Below are 16715 nucleotides of genomic sequence, written 5' to 3'. Positions count from 1 at the left end.
CATGAGGATTATAGGGAATCGGAGGCCTCAGGCAGGTACAATCAAGGAATCTGCCTCAAGCTTCACAGAGATGCGCACAAATGAACACTGCATTGAAACATTCCTCACTGAATTAACTATAAGATAGCAACCATATGACCAAGTTTCATAGGAATACACAACACCTACTAAAGCTCCATGGCCTCATAAATAAATTAAAAAAACATACATAAATTTTAAAAAAGCATCTCAAACAAGAATATCCAATAGGAAACCCCTTGTGTTGGATTAAATAACAAAGCAAAGACAACTGCTGACAATGGTACTTGGAGACTTTATCAAGTCAGGGCTTGCTGGAAGAACAAGTGCTGAACAGGAATAAAAAGGAAATGCTGGATTACTCCTTGCATCTGCCAAAATTAAAAGACTACCTCAACCCAAGAAAACCCTTGCAGACAGCAAAATGTATGGTTTTAGTAATTTACCTCTGAAAATTTAGTTTTTAGTTTTCCATGCTTGGTCTTGGTTCATTGCCCCTCTCACGCCTACCTTAGAATTTTGTGCATGCTCCAAGCTGCCGCTGCAAGTACAGTCACGTTTGATTTTCATTAGTAAATTAGAACAGAAAAAAAATAAAGAACACTTTTCCTTCAGGGAAATAGTCTTCCGATATCTGTGTGCCCAGTTCTGTGTCTGCATAGATGGTGCCAGGCAAAGACACAGCCAGCCCTACGCACACAGCTGAAGGGCCAAGGAGGACGATGCCTGCAGTGGGAAAGCCAGGTCTACCTCCAGCTTCACACACGCCAGCTGGTGGGATGCAGGCAGCTACCTCTGCCAGGTCCTGGCAACTGCAAGGGGGTATGAGCAGCAGGAGTGCAAAATAAAGCCCAAGGACACTTCTAGATGCCAATCCAAGGTTGCCAAGGGGTTTGTTTTGTTTTGACCCCATGCAACTCTTGTCACATCTCCACTGCAGGTGCCCTCTTTCATCCTCTAAATCAAGACATTTCCTTTGCCATAGTTTGGGAAAAGAATAGGCTCCTCCAACTCCAACCAGAATGGCACCTCCCACTGAATGATTTCTTCCCTCTTATTCCTCTCCTCCCCCACAGTGACAACTGCCTTGTGGTTGCTGTTGCAAGAGCCAATGTTACAGGTGGACCTGACAGCTTGTTAGTGCAGTTTGCTCTGCTCAAAACCTTCATCCCTCCTTTTTTAAAAGAGGAATATACCCAGATCCCTGACCTGGATGCCTAGTCTCACTTCACAGGTGGAACCCATGCTTCAGTTCTGGAGAAACTGAAGACCTTTATGTCCACTTGTGGCTTCACAGAGCTAAGGAATTGTCTAGGCAGAGGGCCACCACCAGTATGTACCCCTGAATCTTCATCAGGACTCACCAGAACTTACAATGGTCACTTATCACCACCTTTACTTAGGAGGGGAGCTTTGTCAAGGCCTCAGCATTGGCCAAATTTCATCCCCTCCAAACCATCCGGGCTTTGGGAATGTTTTCAAATTCAAGAGGACCAGAGCAAGTCCAGGCCAGAGGGCATGAGCTCTCAGGTCACTGCAAACAAGATGCAAGCCACCCACCACAAAGTCACTTGCACACCTTTCATTGGGAATTCTCATAAAATTATCACTATCCTTTTTGCTGAACCCTGTCGGATGACAGAAAACCAAGACAACCCCCCCCCCCCGGCTTGACAAAGTATCTCGTGCGTAAAGGGCCTAGGGCATCTAATAATGAGGGATAAAAGTATGCAGAGAGGAGGCAGAACAATTCATTGACCATAGTGCATAGGCTAAGGAGAAATGGAGATAAAGCTTAATACAGAGAAACCTAAACAGGACAAGCAAGGTGGATAACACAATCCACAGCTTACTGTTACAAAACCAGCCTTGGCTGGCAGAGAGGCACCTGTGATTTCTGGGTGGCTTTTCCACCAGTTCTTGGCTCCATATCCCTGATGGAGCAGGGACATCCCTGTGGGGAAGCTACTGACATGGTCATTGCCACCGCGGTGGAGCCAACTTTGACAGAAATGTATGTTTGTGCACATTTGTTAACAGGCCAGAACTAAGAGTCAGAGCTTTTATCTCCTTTTATACCACCTTTACTAAGAAGCTCCACGATCCAAAAAAAAAAAAAAAAAAAAAAAAAAAAAGCATTATTTCCATGGCTGACAGCCCGATGTGCTCATTCTGAAAGAAAGAGCAACGTGTGCCTGTGCAAATGGTTTACTTTCCAAGAGGCCTTTGTGATTTGTCAAATTAACACCTGGAGAATGAGACAAGGAGGAGTTTCATCCCCAGGCAGAGCGGGCCATCCCCCAAGTTTCCTCACGACCTCTTTTGCAGAGGTGGTTCCCAGAAGAGAGAGCAAGCAAGTTGCTGTATGCCGTGTGTGGCCTAGCTCCTATTCCCAAGCTCTTAGCTGCTTAATTACCCTCCTTCTGAAGGGTCAATCTTTGGCTAAAGAATACCCTGCACTCAGTTATCCCTCATGCTAATGAATGCTAATAAAAAGCATTTAGTTGACTAATGCAACATAAAACTCTGCCCTATTTCATTGCATCTGCTTAATAAGAACCTCATTTAATATCAAATTACTGCCTGCTCAGCCAAAGCCTTGTATTTGTGGTAACAGGGCTGCGAGGCGGGAATATCAAGAGCTGCAATATGGAAATTCCTCACTAATATTCTCTGCAGGGCCGTGCGATTACTTAATTCATTTAGCTGAGCAAGTCTGATGGCTCAGCCAACTGTTTCACAACACCGAGTGCAATGCTAGGCAACTGGCCTCCCCGTGGGCTGGTCCTGCCGTATCGCTTTTCCTGGGACCCAGCTATTAACAGTTGCTTTGGGGATTTCAAAGAGGATCGCAGATAGTGTTACCAAATGAATGAGCTTGTAGTAGTGAACAAGAAATCCTGCTTCTTCCCAGTCAATCAAACAGCAGCCAGAGGATGCCCTGTGAGACAGCAGCCACAAAGAAACAGCGTGGCTGGGTTTTAACCCCCATCTGTTCGTACTGGGGAGCACCAGCACATGGTCAATTGTCTGCATTTAAAAATATGCCCGCTTGCAGTTTTGGAGAAACCTGCCCTGAAACTCCACCCTGCCCCTCCTCCTCCTCCCCACAGCCGCTTGACTCAGCTGGCTCCTGTAGAAAATAAAGTTCTCCATACCACACATCAAACCTTTCGGGGAAATTTGAAAAAATGTAAACAGTGACAATTCCCAGCTCCCATGAACAATCACTTACCAGAACCATTTTCACACACATTCTTCACAGCTTTAATGAAACCTCAGACAGTAATGTTTTAGGAGAAAGGATTTAGTCAGTATATTTGAGGTAGCAGAAGGAACCATATTAAGAAAGAATGCTAAATGTTACCATTCATAGACCATGGGTTTTTAAAACAATTAAAAAACATCCTATCGTGATTTTAACTCTGTACACAGTTTTGGCAAGACCAAATACTGAAATATTTTGTCCAATCCTGGTTTACTTTTGTAAAAAGTATACTGAAAAATTGGAGAGGGTGTAAAAAAAACACAACCCACAAATGTGATTCAGCAGCTGCAGAAGCTGCCTTATAGTGGCATTTAAAGCATTTGATTTGCTTAGTTCAGTAAGAAGTGACTAGATTACGGAACATGTGTGTCTTCACAGGAGGAAAATGGTCTAAAAAATGTGATGAACAGCGGTAGAAAAATTACCCATGGCACTGAAGTCAGGCCAGCGCAGGGTATCCCGTGGTGGGCACAGGCTAACAAGCAAAGCAATAGCTTTGCCAGTACCGTTTTCAAAACTGATGTCTGTCTCGGAGATACGGTTTCATCGAATAAGTTATTGAGCTCAGGAAAAGATGTGGGTGGAAGGCAATGGTCTGCAGCAGGTCAGACTATGAGCGGTATTGGATGGGATATGGTACAAATGCAGAGACTGGCAAGGGGAGAGAGTTAAAAAACCCCCGAGGAGACCCACAGTTGAGAGAAACCTGCCCAACTTGTGCGAGAAGCACAGCAGGGTAAACTGCTGTGCAGAAACGTCCCTCCACACAGGGCATTGCTCTGAAGCAAGATAGCTTGTCCCTACGTATCTCCCTCTAAATCATCTTATTTTCACCATGACTTTGCACCGTTACGGGCTCCCTGCAAGCATAATGCACATGTGCTAACACTAGGACAAAGCAACTGGAAAACAGAGCAGATATTCTAGCATATATTTTCCTATAAGAGGAAAAACCACACAGAGGGCCAGGAAACCCGCATTGTTTCAAGACTCTCCAGGGCCAGCAGATGTCCTGAGAGCTGCGGAGAAAAGCATTTGTGGGAAAGGTCAGTGCCTGCGTTACACACCGAGGCTGCTGCCGCCACGCCACGTCCACCTCCCTGGCAGAGGGGAGGTGGATCACAGGCACGGGGTAGCAAAGTAGCATCAGAAAATTGGATATATCTACGATGGCACACTAATGCATCTCAGTGCCTGCACATGGTAGGAAACAGTGACCCCATCTTTTCCTGCTCCACAAGACTTCTGCAGATGGTTTCTGTGGTGTCAAAGCAGGAGCTTTTGGCTTCTGCCTTCACCACTGCTATCTTGTGCTCAGGTTTACCACTTGCACAGTTTTATGCTGCTGCTTCTCACAAAATGCTTGGAAACCAAGGATGTGCTCAACTTTGGCAATTATAAAAAGCTGTTCTGCACAGGAAGCCATTGCTTTCCACTCTCCCACCCGCCAGTTTCTCTCAAAAATCAAAACTAGATAATTTGAGGAAAATTTTCATCCTCATTTACATGTAAAAAAATCATTGCGTGCAAAAAAATCATCCCCCCTGCATGCTCTGCCACCCACACCATATGCTTTCCTGCTCTGCAGCCCACAGTCTGTCACCAGCAACATGCAGAACCCCAAATTCAGTAGCAACCTGGGGTCCTATCATGATTCGTTCTTTGGTATTTCTTGCCTGGTTTTGCTTTCAGTGGCAGGTTCCAATGGATTTGTGATCTCCCTGTGAAACTGGAAAACCCCTGAAATAGTTCGGATTTGACTTAAAGCTGGAGATGCACTTCACAGGAAGGACAGAATTTGTGGGAAGAACTCAGCCCGTGTTCATCCACGGATGCACAAACCACAGCCAAACTTTGGTATGGAACAGAAATCCTTCTTCCCCCAAACGGCCTCATTTCTGATTCAATTAAAATGAGATCATATTACTCTACTGTTAGCTTTGCCAGTCTTCAGATTCTCAAAGCCAGGATATTTCTTCACCTGCGAGGAGTACCACAAGACTTAAAAACAGTACCGGGCACCTAACATTACTTATACACATGCTGAAAGGGGACCACCGTTATGTCCAAAACTGCTGCCAGTGGTTATCACTATGACAGGGAGACTTCCCCGGTTGCACCCCTACGTGCCTGGCGCAGAACATCACAGTTTGGCTCTGCCGCTGAGTGCTTCAGGGGAGTCTGGCAAAACAAGCCATTCTGTGGAATCTGGAAGGAGCTTGCAAGGAGGAACAATGTGGCTGCAGGACACCTATGGCATAAACAACTTGGAGCTGTATGGCATCTCCCCAGCACCCTAGCAGCATTGCTGCTGCTTTATGTTCACACACTTCACTGTTTGCTTCCAGGTAAACAACCACCTCTTGATCAACCACCACTACTTTTAAAAGTTTGTTCTGCTCACGTAGTCCGTAAGTCCTTTGAACATAAAAAGGCATCTTTTTAGCAAATTTCTAAGAAGGTCACCTATTGTAATGCAAAATACCAGAATGAGCCAACAGGGGGGAAAAAAAAAAAAAAAAAAGGACAAGTCTAAGTCAGCAAGGCTTGTGAACAGGCAAGAAAGCAGATGAAAGCTAGTGCAGCCCTACAGGAAAAGAGAAGACCTCCCTGGGCTTGTGTTCAGCCTGACAGCTCCCTGTCTGCCAGCTATCATGGGTGGGGGGAACGGCAGTGGGATCAAAATAGGAGACCCAGAAGGAAGGACATCCAGGCAATGGACTGAAAAGGCAAAATCTAGAGGACCTCTGGACAGATGCGTGCTGAGAGCAAGAAAATGTTCTCCCACACCTACAAAGTACTTGGGAGTCCCTGCCTCATCCTGGCCAGCCGCAGAAGCCAGCAGGGTCTCATGGGTTTGTAGAACAGAGCAGGACAGAGGAGGTGAAGAGGGACAAGTGCCCCTGACAGCCGCTCAAGCCCCTTCCCAACCTGGGCGTGATGGGACCACCACCGCCTTGTGCCACCTCTGCCAGGCAGCCACTGAACGGGGCTGCTGCCTCCGGAGCACCACGGAGGAGCGAGCATATGGCAGGCCACAGTGTCCTCTAGAGGTGGAAAAATATCTTATAATTTGGTGACAGAGGAGGACAGGAGGGTGCTCGGAAGCAGGATTGCTCCACCAGGCCAGGAGGGATTGCTCCAAGCTGCTGAGGGACAAGGGTGGAGGACCGCTGGGCACCGGAGGGACACGCAGGAATGGGGTGACACCACCTGGCTCCATCACAGGGGACAGTACCCCCAGCACGATGGAAATGGTCAAACTTCACTTACTCAGATCCAAACCACAGAAAGAAAATGGCTCCTCAAGGCTCCCAGCTGTCAAGCCCCAAATTTGGCAGCTTTTCTGCCCGTCACGCCTCTTGTACTCCTGGAGGGGGTTTATGGCCATTTGGGTTGCCAAGCATAATTAACCTGATGCTGGGTGGGCACTCTGGGAGGGAGCCCTGCATGGTGGGGAGGCTGCTTGGTCTGGGCTCTTCAGGTCAGGTAAGGCATCTTTGTGAGGATAAAGAGGAAAAAATAAATGCAATTGCTGTGTGAAGTATTGGTTTGGGCCAGGAGCTGTTTCTGATCTTCCTAAACATGAGGCTTCGTGTGTGAAGCTGTGAGACTTCATACAATTTTGTGGAAAACGAGGCTCATAAGTGCTCTAAAACTTGCTTTCAGCTAGTATCCTTATGAAACTAGGAAAGCCTCCTATGTATCTTTCAAAAACAGCTACAATTTAAAACAAACCTATTGATGGGAAAGCGAGGGAAAAATTTAATATCCCTGAAACAGGCTTGATACTCTTGCCAGAGGCATTGTTCCTTGAAAGACAGATGCTCAGAGAGAAGATCCCATCTTTTCTGTCTGTACCATTGCAGTGTAGCTGCTGGTAAACACCAGTCACCACAGACAATGCAGTCACACAAAATCACTGCGTGAGGAAGAGTGCACTGAGGAAAAGCGGAAAGCAAGTACTGGAGTAGCACAGAGGTAAGGGGCTGCCGGACCTGCTGGAGCCCTGACTAGTTTCTTGCTGCCCTCTCCTGTCACAGCTGGAGCCATCAGTCAGCCTAAGCTCAAAACGCTGGGAGGGGGGGTGTGTGTGTCTTCCAGTCAAGAGAATAAAATTAGATTTGGAAATGTTGTCTCCTTGCAAGCAGACACTTGCATCCAAGCAAGTACAAAGGCCTGATGTTTGACAAATCAAGAATCAAATGAACGAAAGACACCCACACCCTGTCAGGCCGTTTCCCTGAAGCTCTTGCCTTGCTTTTCCCTCCCTATCCTCTCTTAGCTGTGGGCTGCTGCTGTTCCCTCAGAATAGATACCACAGAGTGTCCTGGCATCCACTTGCCCCAGGAGTCCCAGCAAAGCCTCTCTTGGTCAGCCAGGTCTCATAGGTCCATCTTTTGAGCACCAAACTCTGTTACGGTGAATATTACTAAACAAATGAGCGTTCAGCAACTCCGTTTAGTCCAAGGGGAAGGACTAACCACCTCCCACCACCCTTTTGGCTTGGGCTTAGACCAGTCCAGAGCAAGCCACAGCACAAAGAAGCTGGGAATATTAACCACAATACAAAGAATTATTTATAAACTGATAATAGCTGTAGAGCCATGGTACCTACCAGCTCTGCTTCACGGAGGGAACGCTCAAAGTGCCAATATCCTGCTTGTTCACCAACCACTGACTGAGAAACCAGATGTCCACAAGAGGACTGAAAGCCTCTGGGAGATTTATAAAGGAATACTTAATCTCTGCATCCCAGTCTTGCAGTCCTACTTGCTAAACCAGCCTGAAAAGTATAATATTTCCCCCAATTCTAGCCTAGGAGAGGGAGGAGAATGAAGAGAACTGAATTTTAGTGTGTTTTTAACCAGCTCCGACCAGTGGCCAAGCCTGACCATGTGTGGCACTGGCTGAACTGGTGGTAGGTGTCCCATGGCAGAAGCTTACCCTCCCTCCCACTGCATCCCAAGCAGCATCAGTAGGTCCAGTGGGGTGAGACAACAGCTCTCCCCGCTCAGGGTGTGTGATCGAGGCAGGCTGTAGGATCACCTCTTGGCTCAACACCCCGGGTGCCACGTTTTCCATACATTTTTTAGTAGCAAAATGTACCAGCAAGCGAGAAACACTTTTTGTGTAAATCCTGTACAGGCAGGGTTTCTAAGCCTGAAAGTACAAACCAAAACACAAACCAAGATCCCTCAGTGCTAAGTTCACCCGAAGACGCAAATCTCCAGTTTTGCTGGACTGATCAAGCCAACAGATCTGGCTTTAGTAGAAATTCAGAAAAGTTTCCAAGCCAGGAGACCTAATGCCTTGCTCGGGCAGGGAAGAGCTTCATTACTTGCTGGAATAAATGGTTAGAAGCTGCACTGCTGCGGCGTGCCCAGCAGGTGGTAATATTTGTTAAAAGTTTAACCAATACAGTCCCTGAACAGCAGCAGTTCGCACCTGAGTGTAACAGAACAATTCCACTATTTGAAAAGAACATGATTTAAAAAAAAAAAAAGTATTTTGAAATAATTGCGTCGATTTGGTCAGATTTCTGCTCTCCATTCAGAATAATCTGTCTCTGCACAGAGCAGTAAGCACTGCATACTGAAGCAAAACTCATTTTCATATTGTTCCTACGTGCTGAAGTCCATAAAAGATCACAAATTTTCCTTGGAGTAAGCTAGGATTTCTGCACATGATTTTGTATCTGTCCCCAGCATTCCCCATTTCCAGGGACAGGTGGTACAAATTCACAGCTTCTTTTTCCTGGCCTCAACTTGACTTTAGATTTCTGATACTTGTGCTATTATTCATTCAAATTATTTATTACCTGATAACTCAAGCACTTGGGAGTTGGTGATAAACAACCACTGAAACAATCTTCCCTGAAGAGCTGCTGTACTGCACAGCAAGCAAGGCCTGTGTGAATAAACACGGGAATGTGTCTTTCTGATCTCTATAGGGTAAGCACATGGCTCACGTGGCCGTATAGCACTGCTCAGTGCAGTAGCAGCATCACCTTGGTTGGTCAGGCTTTGCTCTGGCACAAATCACCACCTGAAATACCACGCAGCTGGGAACTGGCCCAAACACGAGCGCTCACCTCTTCTCAGATAGCATACCAAGCCTTCCACCTGATGAGGATCCCCCACAGAGGCAGATCGCTTTCCGTCCAGGATAGGTCCTCCCTGCAATTTGTAAAGAAGTGGCAGTCAAATACTCCTGTCTCCTCAGAAAACCATTAACACATTGCGCAGAATAACTCAAGGAGCAGGTTATGGTCCAGTGAGAAAGGCCAACAGGCAAGTATTAGTGCTCCAGAAACCCTAGACTAGCCATGTTTGGCACACACAGTGTTGATGTTAATTTTTAACTTTCACCTGTCTTAGCAATAACTGGGGATTTTAAGAACTTCATTAGTGGCAGCCAAAATGGTTTCTTAGGTTGTTTTCTGCCTCCCTCCTAGAAATCTGGGATCCTTGAAAAAAAATCCAAGGGAAGACTGATGCTAGTATGCATTTCTATTTTTTCAGACTTTCTTATATTTGTCTACATCAGTAAATGGCGAGGATGAATATAAGCACGTTAAAGGTGTCATCTCAACTGTTTTGCTCAATTTCTCACAAGTTTTATGTTTCTTTAATTCTCTTTCTTGGAGGCCTTGAAAATAACACAGCCTTTTTAATTTTGACCAATACCACCTAGTAATTAACAACTGTGAGACCAGATTTCAAGACTAGAGAGGAGCATTACTATAAACTATCACAACCTACTCTGATCCCCTGATTAATACAAGCTGGAAATTTTCCACACTTAACTTGCCTCAGACTCTAACGGATCTGGTTACTGTTAGCCAGCCAGAGACAACCACAGAGGTACTCTACTGGCCCATACACGTAGATCCCACAGTTACCATTAACAGCTTGGTTTAGTAGTGGCCAGTTCCTCCCTGCCACCCCCCAGTATCTTTTCAGCATAGAGGTCAAGTCAACACTTTTTTGGTGTGAAGTAACTTAACCATTTCCCTTTATAGTACCAGAAGAAAGGAGAAGAAGATGTCCTAATCATAGTCTACAAAATAAGGCAGATTACCTTGTCTGAGAGATTACGTTGTACTCCAACCCAAAGCCCAACTCCTCCACTAAAAGCCAAACCGGATAAAGACGACTCCTGCTCCAAACTCTACAACCAGAAACACCTTCTCCAATGAAAGACACAAGAGACCAAGTCTTTGAATCTCAGCAGCCTGAAAAGCCTCCAGCAGTGAAACAGAAGCAACTAACCATCTTTATATAGCACCAGTCTTCTCCCAGGTGTTTCGTTCAGGACCCACCTACCTCTGTCCGGTGATCCTTATAATAAGATCTAGCTGGCTTCCCTCTCCAAACAGCTATACTTCTCTACCTTGGGCTTTTTCTGTTATTATACCTATAGTACAGGTCTCCTTCTCCCCCCATGAGAAGCATGCTCTCATGGCATCTCTCTGATAGCATTGCAGGTGTTGGACAACTTTCTTAGGAACAAAATGACCTCCTAACCCTGCCTCCCACTAAAGCTCTATGGAAAAACACAGCTTCCCAGCGCTACTGTGTGTATGTAACTGTTAAGCTGCGTGACTTGTGTGAAAGGCATTGGGTAGTCTCTCTCTCTGTATTATCTCTCCACATGTGTTGCCTGTCCTTACAAACACACCTGCAGGAGGAACCTGCCATGCAGCTGGAGGGATGACCTGCCTCCATTCAGTATTTGCAACCTTTTCTCCTCCAGGAGACCAAGAATCTTATGTTGCTCTTTTCCTCCCTGAAACAAGAGTCATTTTCCTTATGATGGGATGGGCAACAAAGCCTGAAAGCAGCATCCCACCTGAAAAGGAGGGCATTAACACCAGAGGCAAGGAAACTGTTCAAAACAGTTTTTTCCCACAGAATCAGCAATACCTTGAATAGACTACTTAAATATCTATCAGGTCAGAAGGATATGGCAAATATAATCATGGACCTATGACATGTGGGGTTAGGGAAGCCCTGGCATAGATGTCTTGGGGTGAAGATTGGTCGAAGGTCTCTGAGACGGCTGCCTCCTTGGACACTAGTATTCCTGTTCTTTCTCTAACTTGAGTCCACCAGCTGGAAGGAGAGAGAGATGAACTGAGATCCCTCTCACACTGAAAATTTGCCTTTCAAATGAGTCTGTAAGCTCATCCTGGGGCTCTCTGAGCTAGCCAGCCACTCCTCCTCTGATTTTGGAGATCAGTCTCTGAGACCTCTCAACACTTTTCATGCTCCCACAGAAACTATGATTCAGACAGATGGGTTTAGGTGGGCAGGGAGAACTCTGGGCTCTCTGAATACGGTGATTATGACCCTACAGAAAGGAGCCTTCAGCCTCTTGAAGAAATCAGGAAGCCCAGCTTTCCGTAGGTGATCTGGCAGGAGAGGGACTCTGACCCAAGGATGAATATCCTCCAAGGGAGCAGATGTGGCACAGGAGCCTTTGGAAGAGACCCAGCAATCCTGTCTGCTAGTGGGGGAGGGGGGCAAAATCCTGCTTACAACAAGATGTTCATCTTTTGCAGAGGAAGGTGATGACAGCTGGGATGAGGGAAGGGGAAAAAAATTCAGGGCAGCACCCTGTGTGGGAAAAGATCCCTCCCGTGCCTGGCCCAGCTAGCTCGCACTTGGAGCCAGCCAAACGGGTCACTGGCTCCAGCCAGCCCGCAGTGTGGCAAGGGCTCACCCCCCCCACACCAGTGCCTCTCAGCAATTTCCATCTCTCTCTGTTCTGTGCTGGCTCTGGGGATAAAAAGCAGCTCTTTCCTGGGAGGGCTGGGCAGAGGACGCAGAAAGAAGTGGGGAAGGCAATGGCTGCATCTGCCTGCTACCACTGCCTCTGAGCCAGGGCTGAGCATCTTCAAGAGCCACAGGAGTGGAATGCTACTGCACCTCCTTGGTTCAATGTCGCTACCTCTAAAGAGCTAGTATCCCACCTGCTTTGAATGGGTTCCTTGTCTACGGTGTTAATGCCCTCCCCTCTTTATGTGCTTTCAGCCTTTCTTGCCCATCCCATCTCATTTCAGGGAAGAAAAGAGAAACATAACAGAGGGAGATATTAATGAACCAGTATGTCATTGCTGTTTATTAAGTTTTACCCATTTGGCAATAAATCTATAGCATACCTGTTCCTTTAATTAGTTGTCTCTCAGTCAGGAAAATCAGGGCTGCAAAGTGCTGATACGGTGCTAAATAATTACCTGGGAATAAGTGCTTGGGGTTGGACCAGGAACTTTCTCATTGCTGTTAGCAGATCCCTGCAAGGCACTGAGAAGAAGCAGGGCTGGGCAGGGCTGGGAGCCACAGCAGTGGGAGCCCTCGCCGAGGGATGTGGGGAGAGGCTGCCGCTAGCATGTGGCATGCGGTGGCTTAGCCCCCCACTTCCCACGCTGGCAGTAACGCCTGTGGGGAGCAGGGAAACTGAGGCAATCAGGGACAAATTTGGCCCACAGAACATGAGGGGTTCCAAGAGTAAGGGAATTACCATCAGGTTGCCATGTTTCCCTGTCCTCCCAGGCCACAGAGAGAAGGAAGGCCTTGCCCAAACATGACCCAGCACTGATGTGAGACCCCACTCGCGTCTGTTATCTGTCCCTTTACACATGCAAAGGGCAAACCATACATCTTCCTTCAATTTAAGGAGGGAGGAGAAGAAAGACTACACCATACACACATATTTCAGAGGGAGACGCCAGGCAACACGGCTCTGTCTTATTTTTTGCAACGAACGTGTAACACCAGATGACATTTGCTTTTCAGCTAGGTGGGTGGCTTTTACCTTTTTGTGCGCAATACACAGCAAAGGCTCTGGCCACACACGAGCAGACAGTGAACTTGAGGTAAAACCTTGGAGCAAAGTGCATGGCAGCAGAAGCAGCCCAATAAGTAGACCCTTCACCAAGAGGTGTGAGAAGGGAGCAGGCTGTGTACCAAAAGGTTAGGTGTTTCATCATGTGAGAAAACAGCCCACAACGAAGCCAGGAGTAAATCTGTTGTTGCTGGGTGGGCTTAATAGCTCCTTACAATTGAATCGTGTATTCACAGCTTTTTGGAAACTGGAACAACTTGAGCTGCTGTGGGTTAACCCATTCGCTCACCCGCAGCCTCAGCCTTATGCAAACACCTAGTTTTATTTCCGGAGCGATTACAGGACACTAATGTGAAACGCTTCTCAGGAGAGAGCCAGCCCAGTTTCTCAGCCCCCAAAGCTCAGAGCAATTTAACTGAGCACAAGAGATTTCAAGTGCGTACCTGTCCCAGACCTTTACATCCTGGGACGTTAACCAGTCTCATCGTCAACAGATAACTCCTATTTTACACCTTCAGAGGACTTGTCCTCTGAGCGCTTTTCAGCCAGCCACAAAGGATTCCCTGCAGAAGCACAGCGAGCAGGAAAATACTGTCGCCCACCTCAGGGAGACACCCTGAGATACACACGGGTGCTACCTGCAGGGCTGGTGACAAAGCCTGAGAGGGGCTGGCTGCAGCCCCGCTCCATGCTTCAGATTTCCCCGGTTTCTTCGGAAGGGAGCTGAGATGCGCAGGTGGGGAGGGAGGTGTGGGATGTTCCCAGAGGTCCCCTGTTGCTGGCTCCTGAAGGGCCCAACTGTGGGACACGCTACGGAGCAAACCGATCCTACAGCCGGGCGCAGCCAGGCTGTACGTGCTGGGGCCAGCGTGGCTGCAAAGATGCCGTGGGACACATCTGCCTCACAGCGATGACACAGGCAGAGGAACCTTCTCTGAACTGTGACCGTCCAACAGTGCCGTCCCACCAGATGTCATGGTGTGTCCAGTCTGAGGCTAATTGAATCAGGCAACCTGACGCACAGCTCTCCTGCAGATACACCTCCATCATCACACTGTACCTATCTGCTACTGCGTTATTTAGTCGTGGGATTTATTTCTGGGTGTGACTGATTGTCCCTTTAGTTTATTACTACTTAGAAATTTGTTCTTGCATGTTTGTACATTGCAAATAAACTCTTTTAATTGAAGCTTCCTGATCTTCTAGGCTAACGCTGTTGACACACAGCTTCTCTCTTGGTGTGTGCCAGGCAATAAGTCGGCATGTTTTGTAACAGGCAACGAAAGACCACACAAGGAAGCCCCCAGCCAGGAAAGGAGGTGACCTATGCAGCCTGAAAATCACACTGTTCCCTATTTTGATTATGCATTCAATGCATGAATTTTTTTCAAACCCATGCAGGAAGACCCTCGGGGTGGGCTGATAATCAGAACCAAGTCCTCCTCCTCAAAATAAGTAGAGGGAGACACCATCTCCCCTTTGCATCAAACACCTTGGCTCTGGCTCATCTTGACTTTCTGGTTACATTGTTCTCCAGAATTCAAGCCAAGAAGGAATCTCACAGCATCCAGAATAAAGATTAAATTTAAAAACGACAAGAGCTGGCAAGCTAACCCCAGCAGAACCTGCAGATATGTACTTAGCCTGTGTAAATTTTAATTCCACTGTTTGACTGATACCCATGGGATGGTCATTCCTTACAGCTCATTTATGATTTCACACAGGATGGTGCCCTCAATTAATACTGCAGCTTTCTTAGCAGGAGGTGGAAAATGATTCACAGTACTTACTATCTGGTAAATGTAGCCAGCGTCAGGATACACATACTAGCGTATAGCAGATGAATCACAATGAACAGACAAAAGGGGCATCAGAGGCCATGTTGGAGCCAAATTTTTGTGTGCACATATCGCAGATAATACCACAACCAGGAATGAACTGACCTCCACCGACAGAACATTTCTACCCAAAACCCACCTCCCTAAGGCAAGAGAAAGTGCCAAGGCATTTCTGCAGTCATCTACCTTCAAAGGTGGATAAAGCCAACAGGCTGTGAAGTTACAACATGACAGTTCTTTCTAGCCTCTGCATACTAAGTCTCATCTTCTTTAAGGAAAATATCACCCTGACCCCACTTTGCGGCTGTGCTGACACAGGGGTCCATCGGTGTTCACATACGTACCGAAACCTCTGCATGTCTATCGTGGCCATCAGGCTCTTGGAGCTATGCATTCGTTTCATGAACCTGACTAATTTCACACCTTTTGGGGTCTGGTGGCTTATACGAAGCAGACACATTGAACAGGGTGTCAAAAACTGTAGGAGGCAAATGTCACCGTTTCCCCTGGTCCCATATGCACCTCTCGGCCACGCAGCTCAGAGTTTCTCCTGACATGATTCACCGATCGATTGGTTTGGTGTCTCATGGTGCCCCAGTCCCAGGTCTGGCAGCTAGAACTCACTGGCTTTTCACCCTGCTGCTTCACCAGCAAAGCATTTGTGACCCCTCTCTCTTTCCATCTCATGTCTTTCAACTACAGCAATATATCGCATGCCTAAAAAACATTGGGAAATATATTTGTGCGCTTTGCAGAAACAGCTGAGTTTGTTTATACCGCTGAGTCCATGTGTGAAGATGAGGAATTGAATTATTCACTGTGTGTCTCAGACCTTGATGACTAAATTGGGATTTGCTTCTTTATCTTCCAGGGAGGAGGGGGAGCGGAGGCTGAGGGGGGAAAAGTCTAACAGAAAGAGGCTGCGCTGTGTCCCTCTGCTCCACTGCTGGGAGCATTGTGGATGCTATAATTAACCACCTATAGCAAGCAGAAGCCGGGCGGTACCACAGGAATTACAACCTCACAAACCCTGTTATTAAATAGTCACGCATGGTGCTACCTGACTTACATCTCTCAGGGTTTGTTTACCTTTTTTAATAAAGAGGAACAAAAACTCCCAGTCAATTTCCACAAGATTTTAACACGTCTCTGTTAAACATCAGCCTGGATTAAAAAAACCCCACTTTTATGCTATTGGCAAGATATTGTGAAGGAAAAAGCCTGGTTATGCACAGGCTGCACAGTGTGCTATGGTGGTCTGTGCTCCCCACAGTGACTTTGGGGTCCAGAGACATCTTTATGGAGCTCATTGGCAGAAGGGAAAAGATTAGGGACCTTTAAAAAACTGACTTCTGAGGATCTCTCAAGCTGAATATGCAAAGATGGAAGTGTCTACATCACCCTAATGCCCTCTGGATGCTTTTGCATCTTAAACAGATGAATCCTTGAAGAGGTCCCATTTGGTACAGTTAAACTAAATATATCTAGTTTCCCACTCCTACTCTATTTAACCCTGCTATTCAGAGTAAAATGGCCAGGCTACTAGTAATAAGAGAGGAAAGGAGAAAACTCTGTCACCATGTAGGTACTTGCTTAATGTACAGAAAAAGATTTTGTATTATTTCTGTAAGCTTGCTGGGCACCCTTCAGTTTCTCCATCTTTTTATAAGCAATTGATCATTATGGGTTAAATGGGTTGAAGTCTTTTCTTTAGCAGAAAGGCAAAGAGCCTGGAGATATGT

General features: G+C 46.7%; 1 long non-coding RNA gene across 1 annotated transcript in view; it reads right to left on the bottom strand.

The window, feature by feature from the left end:
• LOC142037566 (uncharacterized) overlaps nt 1-16715 on the bottom strand; it is a 178921-nt gene that overhangs the window by 105507 nt on the left and 56699 nt on the right. Inside the window, exon 2 of the long non-coding RNA XR_012652404.1 lies at nt 9381-9465. This is a non-coding gene — a long non-coding RNA (uncharacterized LOC142037566). The remainder of the gene's footprint in view (nt 1-9380; nt 9466-16715) is intronic.

The sequence above is a fragment of the Buteo buteo genome, chromosome 12, assembly GCF_964188355.1.
Source record: "Buteo buteo chromosome 12, bButBut1.hap1.1, whole genome shotgun sequence".
Classification (NCBI taxonomy): domain Eukaryota; kingdom Metazoa; phylum Chordata; class Aves; order Accipitriformes; family Accipitridae; genus Buteo; species Buteo buteo.
The sequence above is the reverse complement of the archived record's forward strand: the minus strand, read 5'-3'. Positions and strand labels throughout refer to the sequence as shown.